Below are 19705 nucleotides of genomic sequence, written 5' to 3'. Positions count from 1 at the left end.
CATTTGGGATGATGAAAAAATTTTTGAACTAGATAGTGCTGATGATTTCACCAAAGTGGTAATGTCACCAAATTGTACGCTTTAAAATGGTTAATATCATATTATGTGTATTTTGCCACAATGAAAAAATAAAAATAAAGTTTAAAAAAAGGAGTTTCCCAAAATCTCCAAAAACAAAAACTGAGAGAATTCACTGCATGCTGACCTGAATTACACGTAGAGAATGGACTTGAGGACACAGGGAGGGGGAAGGGTAAGCTGGGACAAAATGAGAGAGTGGCATGGACATATATACACTACCAAATGTAAAATAGATAGCTAGTGGGAAGCAGCTGCATCTCATGGGGAGGTCAGCTCAGTGCTTTGTGACCACTTAGAGGGGTGAGATAGGGAGGGTGGGAGGGAGACGCAAGAGGGAGGGGATATGGGGATATATGTATAAATATAGCTTATTCACTTCGTTATACAGCAGAAACTAACACAACATTGTATAGCAATTATACTCCAATAAAGATGTTTAGAAAATGACCTGAATTATGTATTGATGTGTGCTGCAACATGTATGAACCTTGATACCATTATGCTTAATGAAAGAAACCAGACCAAAAAATACACATTTTGTACAATTCCATTTATATGAAATGTGCCAAGTAGGCAAATCCATAGAGACCAAAAGCAGATTTGTGGTTGCCAAGGGCTGGGGGGAGGGGAAGAATGATGAGTGACTTTTAATAGGTACAGGGTTTCTTTTTGGAGTGAGTAAAATATCCTTGAATTAGATAGTTGTGATAGTTGCATAACTCTGTGTATGCTAAGAACCAATGGATTTCACATTTTAAAAGAGTAAATTTTTTCATGCCTTATATCTTAAAAAAAAAAAGAGAAATGACCCAGCTTTGGTAAGACAATTGTGGGGTCCCCCTTCTTCTATTAGCGGAAGGAGAGTGGCAGGATTCAGGGTTTTGCAGTGGTAAATAGTAACGTGACAGAGAGAGAGAGTAACAGAGATTAATTCATAGATGAAATGTGTTGTTTGTTCTCAGTCAGTAGTAATGTCTTTGCTGCATGAGAAACCAAGAGCTGAAGTGTGGATCCTAGAACTAATTCAGCAGAAGCATCAGCAAGTTTTACAGTGGCAGCTATTGCCCTATGGCAAAAGTGGATAAACCTTTGCATCTAGGTCCTAGTATACAATGTTTTTTGGTGGGTCCCATGAAGCCTAAGCATTTGTCTGATGAACAAGTAGACAAAAAGCCTTTTTTCGTAGTTAGAGATGCCTAGGAAAGGAGGCTACTGAAGAACTTCTTAAGGTTACAGAAGACCTGTTCATGTTTGGATTCCCAGAGGAGAGACTCTTTTACTATGGATTTAGTCAATTCATAAAGAGGCGTCAAAATATCAGAAAAAACTTGACAACCATAACCTAAATATCCAGTGAAACCTGGAAATCCCCACAACTGTCTTACAATATGTGATTTTTGAGGAATCTGGCTACTTTCATTTAGTATAATGGTATCAAGTTTCATCCTTGTACAATATATCAGTACCTCATTCTTTTTGATAGTTACATAACATTCCATTGTATGTATGTACCACATATTTATCCACCTGTCATTGATGGACATTTGTGTTGCAAAGAGAAAGAGATGATATAGGAAGACAACTAGAAAGCAAGGAGTGGGAGCACTAACTAGGGAAATGAATCTAGTTTGTTGTTGCTTAACTTCGTCAAATTTCTCCCTAGCTTTGGCTAACGAATCTTTTAGTGTTACAATTTCCAAATCAGAATTTTGTTTGAAGGCCTTTGCTTACCAATAAAAAACTGCTTCCCGTTGGGCCTGAGAAATATTATTCCTTTTCTCTTCTAAGGAGTCTCACAAATAAATGATTTTGTTCAATTCAAATGTTCCCCCATTGAAATCCCAAGCCATCCTTTATGAAGTTATGCCATTTAGAGAAATAGGCACAGTTAAAATTATAATGAGAGGATATATATATCAGGAGATTTTCCTAGAGGAGGTGACAATTTAAAAGTATACAGCCCCATGAAAAGTAGCTACTTTTAGTTGAAATTACAATTTGTGTCTCAGGTCCCCCCAACCTAATGGTTAGCCACCTCTGAACACAGACCCAAGAATTTGTGCCACCAGGCAGATGGAAAGCCAAAGAGAATGCTCTCTCTGAATGAAAGCCAAGCTCTCAGGACAAAAATATCAGAATTGAAAGAGAATTTTATCTTGTTTTACTGGTGACTCACAGCAGATTTCATCTGGTTGGAACCAGTCCATTGAGAATCAAAAACTCACTGGCTTGTGAGGCTTATAGGGCCTGCTTCAGTGTTCTACCCATAATTCTCGTTATAATAAATGACACTATTAAAAAACACAACACAGGGCTTCCCTGGTGGTGCAGTGGTTGAGAGTCCGCCTGCCGATGCAGGGGACACGGGTTTGTGCCCCGGTCCAGAAAGATCCCACATGCAGCGGAGCAGCTGGGCCCGTGAGCCATGGCTGCTGAGCCTGCGCGTCTGCAATGGGAGAGGCCACAATGGGAGGCCACAACAATGAGAGGCCCACGTACCGCCAAAAAAAAAAAAAACACAACACAAAACAAAGTAAAGGCACAAAAGAGAGAAAAACTGTATGAAAGGAAAGTCCTATTTATACCGAGGATGCCAAATAAATGTCAGCCAATATCAAAACCCAGGTAGCAAACTGAGAATAGACAAGGAACTTAAGATACAGACAGTGGAGTTCATATCTGGTACTTACTTACAAAATCTCTGTGGACTTGACATGTAGTGAGCAGAAAAGCACAGGGCCCTACATGGGTGCTGCACATCCAAGGCTGGGGTACTGTGGGATGGGCAATGTAAATCATGTCCGGGAGAAGCCTCTAGGAAAACCATAGAAATAAACTAAGATCACCCATATGAAAATAAACAGCTATTATTCAGACCTTGCTATAGCAAGGGAGTCAGCCATTATCACTTATGTTTGGCAGAGCTCAGAGGCTATCAGTGGAGTGGGAAAGCTTTCTCACAGGGGAGTCAAAAAAGAGGAGGCTTCAGGTATGCTCTTTTTAGAAGTTGTTGGCATGGAGAAGCTGGAAGCAGGCTAACAAGAAGCTGGAAATCTTATGTGATTGATTTGGGAAGGACATTTGGTTTTTCCTGGTTGGTCCTGAGTTGGAAGTGGAACAAAATTAAGGAGACTGGCAGTCAATGACAAAGTTATGACCATTCTGTGCCAGTTGCTACAGAGATTATAGTTTGGCTTCCTGGGCTGGTTGCTGCAGTTTATGGTTTGGTTTCCTGGGCTTCTTACCTGTGTCAGAGTTCTATTGACATATATGATCTGACCATTGTCTGTTTGTATATTCAGTCTGTCAGTGACAAGTACAAAAAGCATCAGAGCCCAGATAAATCAGAATCTGGCCATGTAGCTGTGGCCATAGGTACCCAAGGCAGACATTAAATTCTTTGCTCTCAGGGCAAAGTGCAGCCAGAGAGCAAAGCCAACAGGCAGGAGACCAGCAGGGCCCTGTAACACTAAGATACTTCAGAAGATTGGACGCCCTCTCCTGCTGTGCCTGCCCTGTGAGAGAAAGGAACAGGGAGAAAAGCGGACTTCTCCAGGGTCTTTGTGGGGAGACCACTTGAGGCACCTAACTTAGACACATCAGAACTGTGGTAGTATCATTGCTGCCAGTTATGGGTTGCTATCAACCCACTGCCTCTCTGGGACTGAGGTAGTAACTCAGAGGGCAAGGGGATGACTTCACATGCTTTGGAAATCCTCAGTTTCCAAGGGCCACAGCTGAGGAGAGGTAGGACAGGGGGACCGACACTGTGTTCTCTTTAGTCTTACACCCCAAAGGTTGCCCCTATGTTAATTCCTGGACTATCTCTGGGACTGGTGGGGCTACAACTGTGGACACGTGGGATCTACACAGGAACCCGAGAGAAAGCTCCACTCTGAATGGTACCTTGGCCATTCCAGCCTCCCGGTCTGTCCCTTCACGTCTGCCTGGGACCCCTGCAAGGCATGTCCCCTAGATTCCATGATCCACAAAGGCCCAGAGGTTGCAGGATATCTGTGTCCTCCCCTACTTATGCACTCTCTCCTCCCAGCACATACACTCCTGAATTTGGTGAGCCCCACCCAAAGTTTCAAGGGTGGGATCCAGGCTAGGTCCTTTGGACTGAAGTCGTGAAAATTAATGCTGCAGCTCCCATAGCAGCCTTGGTAAGGAGGCCTACTCTTTGGCTGCTCACATTTTTTTGCTTCACGTCTTATAGAAAACAGAGCCACCTGTCCAACTCCATCCCACAATCCCACCCAATCACAAAAGCTCAGTTTTTCAGACCCGAGGCAGAAGGCAAGAGAGAGAGGAGGGGAGGGGCTACTCACATGCTCCAGATAATCACGGAGTTTGTCCTCAACAAAAAGTCCTTAGTTGTTCACAGAGAATGCACAGCAGTACAGTGGTGCTGTATCCTTGGAAATCACAAGTTGCTTAGGGGAATGCAGCCTGCCCATTGCCTCCTCTCTCCCCGTGCTAGACAGTAACCCAAATTCCAATTAGAGAGAAGTAGATTAGACATCCCCAAGGCAGATTTCCATAGAACCTTTGAAAAGATGCAGGATTCAGAAAGACTGCAGGAGTTGTAGATATACCTCAATAGATGTTTCTCCAGGCCTCTGTTCTTCTCCCCAGATCTGTTCAGGATCATTTCTCTTGTTCAGGTTTCCTTCTTGTTTTAAGTGTTACAACCCTCCCAGGAACTGTTACACTTATCCTTCAAAAGCACAATAGCTACATCTGGTAGCTAGGATTGGTTGGGCTATGATTATTTTCTGCCCCAATAATTCTTCAGGAGGCTGTTATGTAGGTTACAGCATGCCTGGGCATTCAAACACTTGCTGGGAGTGTAAATTGAAGAACTCTTTCTGGAGGGAATCTTGGCAATGTGAAAATATCAAATGCATATACCTTTCACTCAGCATTTCTTATTGCTAAAAATCTCTATGGATGTTCATTCAACAAATATCTGAATGCCTACGATGTGACAGGCAATCTTCTAGATTCTGGCTATACTTGCAAAAGTGCCCCAAGGTATATGGACAAAGATGTTCATTGAATCAGTTTGTCATAGCAAAGAAATAGAAACACGGCATCCATCAGTAAAGGCACAGTTAAATGACTCAATATGTCTACATGATTAAACACAAAACTGCCAATTAAAAACAGAGTTTAAAAAAAAAATAAAAAAAATAAAAACAGAGTTTTTGGGCTTCCCTGGTGGAGCAGTGGTTGGGGGTCCGCCTGCCGATGCAGGGGACGTGGGTTCGTGCCCCGGTCCGGGAGGATCCCACATGCTGCGGAGCGGCTGGGCCCGTGAGCCATGGCCGCTGAGCCTGCACGTCCAGAGCCTGTGCTCCGCAACGGGAGAGGCCACAACAGTGAGAGGCCCGCGTACCGCAAAAAAAAACAAAAACAAAAAAACACAGAGTTTTTGACATATACCAGTATATCATGGTATAGAAGGATCTCCAAGATAAATGAAGTGATTCAGTAAGACACATAGCTGTATGCATAGTATTTTCCTTTATATAAATAAAAATGTATAAGACAATATGCAGAAACAAAAATCCACATATATGCATATTTTTTTTCCAAGGAATCAAAAGAAACTGTTAACAGTGGTCATTTCTGAAGAGAGGAACTTTAGGGGAAGGTGGTTTTTACTTTTCTTTTTGTAATATTTCTGTATTTTAACCATGTTCATACATTATTTTTACTTAGTAAAAAATGACAGTGGGTGGAAGAATCAACTGGACAGTGAAATTATGGACTATTTTTTTCTTTATATTTCTCAATATTAGAGAAGAAAACATAAACATTACTTTTAAAGGGGCAGTGTTACTTTATGCCTTTGCACAGAGCATTACTATGCCCACTCAGTGACTATGATGAGTGATCAGCTTCCTCTTAGAACTGTATATGCTCTCTCTGGGATTTGCTTTCTCTATCTGCAAAACAGGCTAAAGGTGGGGAAATAAGATGATTTCCAAGGACTTATCCAACACTTGAATTTTATCAAAACCTTGTTCTGCCCACAACCAGGCACTGTCCTAGTTGAGACCAAGAGCCCTTTCAGTAACCCCAGAAGGGACTGCAGAAGCCAATGGCTTAGTTCCTAAGGTCTTCCTTGCTCTTCCTGCTGTAGCCCATAAAAAAGTCAAGGTTTAACTCAAGTCCTCTTGGTTTCAGGGAGAAGCAAGGGCTTCTTTGTTTTCCAAATCAGAATAGGCTCAAGGACAGCTGTACATTCTCCCAAATCATGCTTCAGTATTTCCAATATTAATGTTGAAAAGTTGGGATGATAGTACTAACCTGCTTGTAGGTTAGACTCGAGACAGGGAGGAGCAGTCCTTTGATTTAAAATCTGAGAGCAAATTAAGTGTTAATATAAAGGCCTGGAGGCAATGGACCAGAACTAAAATTAATTGTCTGTTATGACTCCACTTTCAAGAAACCCTTATCATTGATGTGTGAGCTTTGTTAAATGAGCTAAAAAAAAAAAAAAGCCTAGGAGAATCACTTGTACACAGTGAATAGTCAATCAATGTTAGGTGAATTTTAATCTGGCTTTCCTCCTGACATAAGTTGAAGACCACTGATAAGGGTTCATGGTTATAGTTCTTAATTTTGTCTTTGTATAATGAAGCAGTGTAGAGGAAAGTTTGCTTATAAAGGGTTAACAGTTAACCTTTGAACAACATGGGTTTGAACTGCACAGGTCCACTTCCAGGAAGATACTTTTCAATAAATATGTACTACAGTACCATACAATCTTCAGTTGGTTGAATCCTTGGATGCAGAATCTCAGATACTGAGGGCTGACTAAAAGTTATACACTGACTTTTGACTGCACAGAGGGTCAGTGACCCTAACCCCTGTATTGTTCAAGCATCAATGGTATTCCTCTTTCTTCTTCTCCCTGGGACATGTGGCCCTTCAGAAGCAACTTTGGATTAATAGATGATGACATAATTTCACTATTCTTAGTTTTACAGCTCAGCTTTCTCTCATAGTAAGGTCTTGAGTGTGTAGAATGTCTTTTCCATGACAGTCTCTAAGGCAATTCACTTATACGTCCATAATCTTCTCACTACTCATAGAACATGAGAAAGAATGAGGAGGGAGAAATGGAGGACCAGAAGCTCATACAGCTAATGACTAATCTGGAATAAGCACTTCCCACAGTTATCCCCCTGGACTCAGTGCCGAACAAGAGGCAAAAATGCCCAGCTTCCAGTTTCTCCCTGGAAGAGATTTGACTGCCTAATGTCCCTGCATTTTCAGCTGCTGGCTGAAGGTCAGGCTTCTTATTAGCCTACATCCGGGAGCTGATAGAACAGGCAATTAATAGTCTTCCAGGAGCCCAAACAGGCATGTGGGCAATTCGTGTGCCTTCTCCAACCACCTCCAGTGATAAAACCTAGAAGGAGTTGGACCACATATCTAGTGCCCCAGCCTTTATATCTGTACCATAGGGACTGGCTTCTAACTAGCCTATCTCTGGGAGTTGACAGGGCCCAGTATTTGCTAGTCTCCTGGGACCACGGAGAACTAAGAGGTGGCTTTAATCAATAATCGTTAGTCTTCTGGGAATTTAAACAGCTGGGTGGGCACTTCCTATACCACCTCAGCCTAGCTTGTTCAAGAGAGAGAACCAGCCCTCCAGCTAACCCACGTGTCTCTGAGAGCTGACACAACCTAGAATTCGCTAGGCCCCTGGGCGTGATCAAAAGCAAAACAACAAGTTAAAATAGTGTGTGGTCTGAACGAGAGTGTAAGTATTTGTAATAGATCCTCTCTCTAGCAGAGTGCAGAGTGAGAGTGAGTGGGTGATAAACTCCAGCTCCCAGCTTCTCCATGAGAAGAGAAGGAATTGGACCACACATCTAGCACTCTGACATTTCTAGCTGCTACTCAAGGGACTGGCTTCTGTCTTACCTGTCTTGGGACACTGATGGGACTTGGCATATCCTAATTTCCTGGGGCCACTAAGAACAAAGATGGTGGTTTGAACAAGCACAAAGGTTTTTGAGACACCCAGAACCTCTGACTGTTCTGATTGGCAAGATTCATATCTTACATGAGGCCAGTGGTGGGTAAATAACATTTTTTAAAATTTTATACAATTTTAAAAGATTACTTTATAGTTATTACAAAATATTGGCTATATTCCCCCATGTTGTACAATAACATCCTTGAGCCTATCTTACACCCAATAGTTTGTACCTTCCACTCCCCCAATAATAATGTAACAGGGAAGAACCTTTGTATTCTATTACAAGTTAATCACTAAAGGGATGTTGCCTGTAAGCTTAAATTATACATTATAGCCCATCTCTGGGAACCCCGCCTTCCAGTTAATGAGCTTTAACTAAAATACCTTTGTTTAGCTCACAGGAAACATTCCTGACCAGGCCCACCTGTAAATGACTACAGGAAGGAAGGGAAGAAATTAACACATCCCCTCCAGAGGCTGACCGGAATCAGGAAATGTTTGACTTTACTCCCTCCCCTTTTAGCATAAAAGAAACCTGAATTCTAACTCAGGCAAGATGGTTTTTTGGGACATGAGTCACCATCGTCTCAGTCTGCTGGCTTTTTGAATAAAGTCATTATTCTTTGCCCCAACAGTTCATCTGTTTATTGGCCTGTTGCGCAGTGAGCAGTAGGAGCATAGACTTGGTAACAAATTTTGGTACAGCCAGCCAGGAGCCTTGCTGCTCAGGGCCAGCTGGCCCTAGTTAGGGAATTTTGGGATAAGGCCTGAGCAACTGCCAGGACTACTTGTCCTGAAGATCATCCCTTCAAAATTCCCCAAAGCAGCACTGGCTGCCCCAGCACTAGGCAGTTGGAGCAAGGAATTGACATTTGGGAGCCAACAGGCTCCACAGAGTAGGGTAAGTCGCTCCAGTGTGTACAGCCAGAAACTTTATTTCCTTCCGTTTGGGGTTTTTTCTCCAGAATAAGCCAATTTGTTTTGTATTTGAGTGGGGTATCCTGTTGGAGAGAGGAAAGAGTTGTTGGACTTCTACCTGATTTGTGAACTGGTTCGTTTGTTTCTTTGGATGCTAGCATTTGTGTGTGCAGCTTGTGTTTTGTTTGTCTTGAATTTCTGTCTCTAAAAATAGGGAATGTTTCAACTATCCCTAAAGAAAGTCCTCTGAGGTGCATTTTGGATAAGTGCTCCGATCACAGCTATAAACCCATGGGTGAGAGGAAGATGATATTTTATTGTAACAATGTGTGGCCACAGTACCTGTTAGGATCTCCACAAGGGGTTTAGGCAGGTTTATCCTGGGACCCTGTGCACCATGTACTGCTATCCTTGCTGTGTTAGTTGTGTCATTTATGGTCTCTTGTGTCGTTGGTATATGTAAAAACCCAAGACTAAACTTGAGGGTTTATTTAGGGTTTTCTGTTTGTCCTTTGGGTTTTTTGTTACATTTTGTTTGGTGCTGTTTCTCCATTTACAGCCAAATCAGTTTTGTGTTATTTAAAATTTTTACTGATGTCAAATGGAGGAAAGGAACAGAAAAAAAAACTTCTTGTCCAAGAGTGGGACATTCCCAGGAAGAAAAGGAAGGTTCCAGTTGTTTCCTAAAATCACCAAAAGCTACAAATAGAAATAGAAGTGTATTTTCCATAAATATTAGTAGAAAGGGCTTAGCCATCTAGACAGGTGACCTTGATTTGTCCCATCTGCCAGAAACCCAATTTGAATCCAACCTCTTTTGTAACTGATGGGTTTTACAATGTTGTACCTGACTCATGGCTGAAATTTTGGAGTAGGAACTATGAGGTCCCTGTGTTTGTGTGTTTGTACATGTTATAGATGTGTGGCATTGCCAAAATTAATTTGTAAAAGAGCTCTGTTTAACTGGCCTAAAGGAAATTAAGCACTTACATAAATACTCATATATAAAAGAAACTGGCCAGAATTAATCTTGGGTTCATGTGATCTAGGAAATATTCAGTATTGAATTAATATTTTGTATTAAATTTAGCTTAAGCCTATTGGTTTGATTAATATAGTAATGTCTTTAGAGTTATCAACATTAAGTGTAATACTTTTATTGTACCTAGGTTTACTAGAAATCAAATAAGACTTATTCCTGTTACAAAGTTTGTCAGCAAGAAAAGTAACAATATGACAAAGGTTTTAAGTAAATAAAATAGAGGTAAATGAGGTAAGAGTTTTAGGTAAACTCTATAGGAATAATTATGTTTTGGGAATGTCCATCTAAAATAGTCTCTCTTCTTTTATTTATATATTTTATTTTTTTTAAACAATAAAAATTTATTGACTATCTACTAGCCTTACATCACAAGGTATTATGTCATAAGTAGGGTTTGTGTATGGAGAAAAATACAATCATTAAAATAAATGCACTGTATTTCTTTATTTTGAATTTTTATTTCTCCTTTTTAAATTTATTTATTAACATCTTTATTGGAGTATAATTGCTTTACATTGTTGTGTTAGTTTCTGCTGTATAACAAAGTGAATCAGCTATATGTATACATATATCTCCATATCCCCTCCCTCTTGCATCTCCCTCCCACCCTCCCTATCCTACCCCTCTAGGTGGTCACAAAGCACTGAGCTGGTCTCCCTGTGCTAAAAAGAGTCTCTCTAGATTTTCATAACTTTAAACTAAGTTAAATGAAGAGAATGCATTGACTCTCTGGGTCATTGCAAATAGGATAAAATATTAGAACATTAATTGCTGAGCAGGTCTAAGTTTACCTACCTTTGCCTTCTTGAGGGAGAATGACTAAAGCGTAAGTTGTCAATCAGGAAATGCTAGTATGACAGAGTTTATAATTACTTGCTTCTTGGTTTTCACTAGAGATTAAAGTTTTAAGGTTAAGAATTATAAGGGAAACATTTTAGTATGCAAAGATGTAGGATGTGTGTTTTCAGCAAACAAGGTATGAGGAATGAAATGCATTTTTGTTAAAGGGGAAAAGGTGTTTCTGTCCTAGAGCTGGTTGTTTCTGAATGGAAAAGAAAGTGAGGAACAGACTAATATGGATATAATATGGATACAGAAAATTGTGGAAGGTTTGTGGAGGAGGAAAACTGAAAGAGTTGTGTGTGTGGTCAGGATTGGCTAAGATAAGATTGAACTTAATTTAGAAAATGAATTTCAAACTAGAAAATGAATTTTAAAGGTAAAGTGGTACAAAACCTGAATTTGGTTCTCTAAGAGGACAAAGTTTTCTTAAAATATTGAACTGCTTTTGGTAATTGTGAATTTCTTTAAGTGATCTGTATTTGCCATTGATCTTTTATTATCACTGGTTAAAACTTTTTGATATTTTTGACAAACTTCCCAAAGATCAAATTCTAAATGAAGTTCATTCAACCTCTAGCTAAATTTGAGGTTTTCCAAAGGGTCCCTGGAACACCTCAGATTGTTTTCTTTCTATTGCTGAGAGGAATATTAAACTAATTAGACTTATTTGGTATATTAAATTATGTGGGAAGCATTATCAAATAAGTGGTGATAACATTTCTTAGATTGTATCATATGGGTAAACATTAATATACACATTCTAGAAACTATATGGAACTCCTGGGCTTCCCTGGTGGCACAGTGGTTAAGAATCCACCTGCCAAGGCAGGGGACATGAGTTCGAGCCCTGGTCCGGGAAGATCCCACATGCCACGGAGCAACTAAGCCCATGGGCCACAACTACTGAGCCTGTGCTCTATAGCCTGAGAACCACAGCTACTGAGCCCGCACGCCTAGAGCCTGTGCTCTGCAACAAGAGAAGCCATGGCAATCAGAAGCCCATACACTACAACGAAGGGTAGCCCCCGCTTGCTGCAACTAAAGAAAGCCTGCATGCAGCAAAGACCCAACACAGCCAAAAATAAAATAAATTAATTAAAATTTATTTTAAAAGACTATATGGAACTCCTAAAATGCTGATGTATCCTGGTAAATGATCAGTCATAATTTTAGTAATTATCTTAAAATGTTTTATGTCACAGCAGTAACCAAGTTTCTTTTCAATTGCATTGCAATCCTGGTTGGTTGATGCCAAAGCAAAAAGGCTTCCTTTTAATGGTTAGAGATGATCAATTGGTATTCATGGTTTTACAGTGGCTTTTGAATAACTCTATAACTACTTGTGAAGAAGTGGGGAAGAACGATGAAATCCTTTGTGTGCCAGCATGTGTGCTATTACATCAGGGAAAATAAGAAAATGGAATGAGACTGAGGGTATGTTGCTTCAAATCTTAACTCCTCCGGCTGAGCTCAGGACTTCCCCTCCTTCTAGGGATCAATTAGAAAATCCTGTGTTAGTTTCTGGGGCACAGGGAATTGGTCTGGTATCATAATTTGAGACCCGACAGGGCACCCAATTTGGGCCAGGAGCCACTCCCAGGGCAAGGTAATTTCCATTGCCGTTATCTCACATAGGGGGCTAAATGCAAATAATCAGCCAGATGGGTTTCTCAGGTGTTTTAATTGGAAAGATTGCAACCCTCCCTTATAGGGAGGATCCTCTACACCTGAAGCCCACTTGGCAGTACCCAGCTGAACAAAATTAGGACCCCAATGAAGGAAGAATGCCCTTATTAGAGCACTACTTATTAGTGCATCTTGGCAGGGCTTTGAAAAGGGGAACCAAAGCAAAAGAGTTTGAACAAAATTCAAGAGACTCAAAATAAAAATCCTTTCCAAAAATTCAGAGAGGTCTTATCAGGCCTACAGACATCATCTTAATGCAGATCCTGAAGCCCCCTAAAATATTAGACTGGTAAATTTGACCTTTATTTTGGGCAAAGTGCCTCAGATATCAGGTGAAAGTTGCAAAAATTAGACGGTGCACTTGGAATAAATCCTTATCAATTGGTAGATGTTGCTTTTAAAGTGTTCAACAGGGAGCAACAACAGAAGAAAGAAGATGCAAAATGAAACACCACTTTTTGGCAGTGGTATTGGATTCCTGGAAGCTGAGTAACCGAAGAGAGGTAAGCCACTATTGGGGAAGGAAAAATGTGCTTCTGTAAGGAGGAAGAACATTGGAGAACAGATTGCCCTAGGCTGAAATGTAAGAAGAAAATAAAAGACAAGAACCTCTCATATGGTAGAAAGAGGAAGATTCTGAAGAATGAAGAGGCCCAGGGGCTCCCTTGGACTTGAGGCAACTAATTCCCCACAGGAGCCCCCAGTAAAATTGACAGTGAAGAATGAGCTGATTAACTTTTTGATAGACTTCACCCTAAAGTTTTTCACCAGAACAGCTTGACAGAGTCCCACCAGAGCACACTTTAAGCCTACAGATGGTGTTCATGAAAACTCCAGGAAAGGAAACAGAGCTCTCCTCCACCCTCAAGGTCTACAAAAGGGTAAGACCAGAAGTGTGTGTTAACAGCAGCCCAGGGAGGCACAAAAACACATGGCCAATAGTAATCCCATTAAAAAGAGATGCTGGGACACCTAATCTAAAACAACATCCTCTGAGGCAAGAGGAGCACTTCTCCCACAGATTGACTTGTCACTACCATCCGGTGTATTCCTAGCCAGTGTATTCCTTGTGTCTGCCCCTCCAGGACGTCTACAAAATTGGTGGTATTGGCACTGTCCCTGTGGGTTGAGTGGAGACTGGTATTCTCAAACCTGGCATGGTGATCACCTTTGCTACAGTCAATATTACGACTGAACTAAAGTCTGTTGAAATGTACCATGAAGCTTTGAGTAAAGCCCTTCCTGGGGACAATGTGGGCTTCAATGTCAAGGACATATCTGTCAAAGATATTCATTGTGGCAATGTGGCTGGTGACAGCAAAAATGACCACTGATGGAAGCAGCTGGCTGCACAGCTCAAGAGATTACTTGAACCATCCAGGCCAAATCAGTGCTGGATATGCACCTGTGCTGGGATGTCACACAGCTCACATTGCTTGCAAGTTTGCTGAGCTGAAGAAGATTGATTGTTATGGGGAAAAGCTGGAAGATGGCCCCAAATTCTCGAAAACTGATGATGCTGCCATTGTTGATATGGTTCCTGGCAAGCCTATGTGTGTTGAGAGCTTCTCTGACTGTCCTCCTCTGGGCCATTTTTGCAGTTCGTGACATGAGCCAGACAGTTGCTGTGGGTGTGAAAGCAGTGGACAAGAAGGCAGCTGAAGCTGACAAGGTCACCAAGTCTTCCCAGAAATCTCAGAAGTCTAAATGAATATTATCCCCAATACTTGCCACCCCAGTCTTAATCAGTGGTGGAAGAATGGTCTCAGAACTGTTTGTTTTAATTGGTCATTTAAGTTTAATAGTAAAAGACTGGTTAATGATAACAATGCATCATAAAATCTTCAGAAGGAAAGGAGAATGTTTTGGGGACCATTTGTTTTGTGTGTGGCAAAGTTATTAGTTTTTAAAATCAGTACCTAATTGGTTAAAGCCCTCCTTAAGGAAATTATCTCCTGATTTGGATTAAGCCATTGGAACTACATTCATCCTGGAGCCCACAGTCAACAGGAAAAACCAAGAAAATGAATAGTAACTTAACTTGGGATAAGGCCTTGCCAGTTGCTCTGATATTGATCAGTGTCTCCTTCTAAGAAGCAAGCTTAAATTAAGCACTTTTGAAATATTGCATGGTAGGCCATTCCAGGTGTCTGCCCAGGTGAGAGAATCTATAAGTGCTCTAAAAGAACTAGCAGTTGCCAAATACATTAAAACTTTGGGCACTATACTAACCTCTGTTCATGAGTTTGCCTCCAACAAGTCTGCATATCCAACTGAAGCAGATAGTAATTTCAGTGCAGCTGGAGAAGGGTTAATCAATTTGTTTAACTTTGTCCAAATAATTACAACAGGAATTTAGTGTTCGTATTGAGAACTGGAACCAACACCCCAAGTTCAATTACAAATTAGACAGAGTGCTAAGGGGTTTCATCAGGTTCAAATAGTTGTAGCTAAAAAAAGACTGACTAAAGATTATAAGGAATATTTGTCACCTCCATTCAGCAGGAAGTAGCCAGAATGGTCTTTGTCCCTTTTCCCACAAGATTGTGGAATGGACATTGACAGTGCAGAATTATAACAGGGAAGAATCTTTGTATTCTATTACAAGTTAATCACTAAAGGGATGTTGCATGTAAGCTTAAATATACATAATGGCCCATCTCTGGAACCCTGCCTCCCAGGTAATGAGCATTAAGCTAAGCTACTTTTGTTTAGCTCACAGGAAATATCCTGTGACCAGGCCCACCTGTGAATGACTGCAGGAACACATCCCCTCTGAAGGCTGACCAGAATCAGGAAATATTTTACTTGATTCCTTCCCCTTTCAGAAGAATCCTGAATTCCTGAATTCTAACTCAGGCAAGATGTGTTTTGGGGACGTGAGTCCACTATCTTCTTGGTCTGCTGGCTTTCTAAATAAAGTCATTATTCCTTGCTCTAACAACACATCTCTTGATTTACTGGCCTGTTGTGAAGCAAGCAGTATGAGCTTGCATTCAGTAACAATAACTTTTAATTCTACTATAAAAGATAAAAGTATTAAAAACAATTATAGATTATGTTAATGATACATATCAATAGTGTGTAATGAGTGAGGAGGAGAGATAAAGCTGAGACTTTTTGTATGCAAGTGAAGTTGTTATCAACTTACTTTAAGTTATTATCAGCTTAAAGTAGACTATTATAGCTCTAAGATATTTTAGGTAAGCCCCTATGTGACCACAAAGAGAATACCTATAGAAGTTACACAAAATAAAAAGAAGAAAATCAAAATCTATCAATACCAAAAAATAAAAATCCAATGGGAAGACAAAGGAAGATAGAGAGAAAAAGAGGGACAAAAGAATCACAAGACAAACAGAAAAGAGCTAACAAAATGGCAATAGTAAATCCTTTCCTATTAATAATTACATTAGATGTAAATGAACTAAATTCCCCAATAAGGAGAGTTACTGAATGGATTAAATAAGAAAGATCCAACTTTATGCCATCTGTAAGAAACTCACTTTAGATTTAAGGATACACATAGGCTGAAAATGAAGGAATGGAAAAAGATATTAGCCACTCCTGCTTTGTTTTCTTTTTATTATGAGACACAGACTTTAAGTCAAAAACTGTTTCTAGAGATAAAGATATTATATAATAAAAGGGTCAATTCAACTGGAAGATATAACAATTCCAAATACATATGTGCTCTGATGTTGAGTGCATAAGTACACTGACAAACTGAAAGGAGAAATTGAAATAAAATAATAGGAAATGTCAGTAAACCCACTTTCAATAATAAATAGAACATTCAGACAGAAAGTCAATAAAGAGCAGAATAGAGCAATGCTGCATACCAAATGGACCTAACGGACATATACAGAACTTATCATACAACAGCAGAAGAATACATTTAAAGTGCACATGGAACATACACTAGGATAGGTCACACATTAGATCACAAAATAAATCTTAACAAATTTAAGAAGATTAAAATCATACCATGGATCATTTCCTACCACAATGGAATAAAACTAGAAATCAATAGCGGCAAGAAAATGGGAAAATTCACAAATATGTGGAAACTAAATAACACACTATTTAACAACCACTGGGTAAAAGAGGAAATCAAAAGGGAATTTTAAAAAATATCTGAAGACAAAAGAAAATGAAAACACAACTTACCAAAACCTACAGGATGCAGCAGAAGCAGTACCAAAAGGGACTTCTATAGTAATAAAGGCCTACATTAAAAAAGATCTCAAATAATCTAACTTTATACCTTAAGGAATTATAAAAAGAACAAAATAAACCCAAAGTTAAAATAAGGAAGGAAATAATAAAGATTTAGCAGAATTTTTTTTAAACTAGAAAAACAATAGAAAAAGTCAACAAAACTTTGATTCTCTGAGTATTGATATTCATTGGACAGTTAGATGAAAATGAATTGCAAATTATTAATGAGTCACAAATAAGACCTATTTCTTGAAAATGGAATAAACATCAACTGATACTCCTATAATAACTATTACACTATTAAAAGAGGTAAGGCCCCTGAAAAAAAAATTTTTGGAAGAGATGGATTTTAGAAAAAAATGAACAATAATGACAAACCCTTAGCTAGATTAAATTAGAAAAAGAGAAAAGACTCAAAATCAATTGGAAATGACAAAAGAGACATTACAATGGATGCCTCCAAATTTATAAAGATCATAAGGAACTATTATGAACAATTGTATGCCAACAAATTGGATAAACTACAATAAATTGATAAATTCCTAAAAATGTACAACCTAACAAGAATGAGTCAAGAAGAAATAGAAAGTCTGAACAGACCAATAAAAATATAAGGAGATTGAAGTAGTAATCAAAAGTTTCCCAAAAAAGAAAAGCCCAGGCCCAGTTGGCTTCACTGCTGAATTCTACCAAATATTCAAAGAAGACTTAATGCTAATTGTTCTTAAATTCTTCCAAAAAATAAAAGTAAAAGGAATACTTCCAAATTTATTTTATGAGGTCAGCATTGCCCTGACACTAAAGCCAAAGATATGACAAGAATAGAAAACTATAAGCCAACATCTCTGATGAATATAAATGCAAAAATCCTCAATACAATACTACCAAACTGAATTCAACTCATCAAGTAGATTACACACCATGACCAGGTGAGGTTTATTCCCGAGATGAAATGTTGGTTTAACATATGAAAATCAATCAATATGATATATCATATTATCCAAATAAAGGATAAAAATCACACAATTATCTCAATAGAAGCAGAAAATAGTTTGTTCTACATACATTCACAATAAAAATTCTAAACAAAATAAGAATAGAGGGAACTTTCGTTACCAAAATGAAAGCCATTTAGAAAAGCCCACAGCTAGCATCCTAATCAATGGAGAAAAACTGAAAAGCTTTTCCTCTAAGATTGAGTACAGGGCAAGAATCTCCACTTTGCCATTTCTATTTAAATAGTACTGAAGTACTAGTAAGAGCTAGACAAGAAAAAGAAATAAAAGGCCTTCAAATCAGAAAGGAAGAAATAAAATTATCTTTCTTTATAGATGACATGATCCTATATGTGGAAAACCCTAAAGAGTCCATAAACAAAAACTGTTAAAAGAAATAAATGAATTCAGTAAAATTGCAGGATACAAAAATAAACATATAAAATCAGTTATATTTCTTCATGCCAACAATGACTAATCTGAAAAGGAAATAAAGAAAACAATCCCATATACAATAGCATCAAAAAGAATAAAACACCTAGGAATAAAATTACCTAAGGAAGTGAAAGATCTGTACACTGAAAACTATAAAACATTAATGAAAGAAATTGAACCAGACACAAATAAATGGAAAAATAACCTGTGTTCATGAAGTGAAAGAGTTAATATTGTTAAAATGTCCATACTATCCAAAAAGACCTAGAGACTCATTGTAATCCCTAACAAAATTCCAAAGGTGTTTTCACAGAAATAGAAAAAAACAATTTAAAAATTGGTATAGAACCACAAAAGGCCCTGAATAACAAAAGCAATCTTGAGAAAGAAAAACGAAGTTGAAGACATCACACTTTCTGATCTCAAATTATATTACAAAGCTATAGTAATCAAAACAGTGTGGTACTGGCATAAAAACAAGCATGTAGACCAATGGAACAGAATAGAGAGTCCAGAAATAAACCCAAGTACATATGCTCAATTAATTTTTGACAAAGTTGCCCAGAACACACAATGGAGAAAGGATAATCTCTTCAATGAATGGTATTGGGAAAACTGTATATCCACATGCAAAAGACTGAAACTGGGCCCTTTCTTATACCATACACAAAAAACCAACTCAAAATGGATTAAAGACTTAAATGTGTGACTTGAAAGTAATAAAAGCACTAAGAAGGAAGTTTATAGAGATAACCACCTACATTTACAAAGAAGAAGATTTCAAATAAACAACGTAAATTTACCCTCAAGGAACTAGAAAAAAGGAACAAAGCCCAAAGTTAGCAGAAGGAAGAAAATAATAAAGATTAGAAATAAATATGAAATAGAGAATATTAAAAATTGACAATCTAAAATATGATACAAATGAACTTATTTACAAAACAGAAACAGACTCACAGACAAAGAAAACAAAATTATGGTTACCAAAGGGGAAAGGGTGGGGAGTTTGTGATTAGGAGATACAAACTACCATATATAAAATAGATAAACAACAAAGTCCTAGTGTATAACACAGGGAACTATGTTCAATATCTTGTAATAACCTATAATGGAAAATAAAATGAAAAAGAATATATATATATATATAAATCACTTTTGCTGTACACCAGAAACACAACATTGTAAATCAACTATACTTCAATTTTAAAAAAGAAAATGTAGTATAATATATACATAAATAGAATATTATTCAGCCTTAAAAAAAAGCAGGAAATCCTGCCATTTGCCACACCATGGATGAACCTGGAGGACATTATCCCAAGTGAAATAAGCTAGACACAGAAGTACAAATACTATATAATACCACTTATATGAAGGATCTAAACTAGTCAAACTTATGGAAGCAGAGAGTAGAATGCTGGTTTCCAGGGTCTGGTGGGAAGATGGAAATGGGGAGATGTTAGTCAAAGTGTATAAAGCTTC

The 19705-nt window shown here is 38.6% G+C and overlaps 1 pseudogene; it reads left to right on the top strand.

Moving 5' to 3' along the window:
• The first annotated feature begins 13387 nt into the window (after positions 1-13387).
• Positions 13388-14283, top strand: LOC132418158 (elongation factor 1-alpha 1 pseudogene; annotated as a pseudogene).
• Positions 14284-19705: the final 5422 nt, after the last annotated feature.

The sequence above is a fragment of the Delphinus delphis genome, chromosome X (genome assembly GCF_949987515.2).
Source record: "Delphinus delphis chromosome X, mDelDel1.2, whole genome shotgun sequence".
Classification (NCBI taxonomy): Eukaryota; Metazoa; Chordata; class Mammalia; order Artiodactyla; family Delphinidae; genus Delphinus; species Delphinus delphis.
Note: the sequence above shows the minus strand (reverse complement) of the source record. Positions and strands in the feature narration are given on the sequence as shown.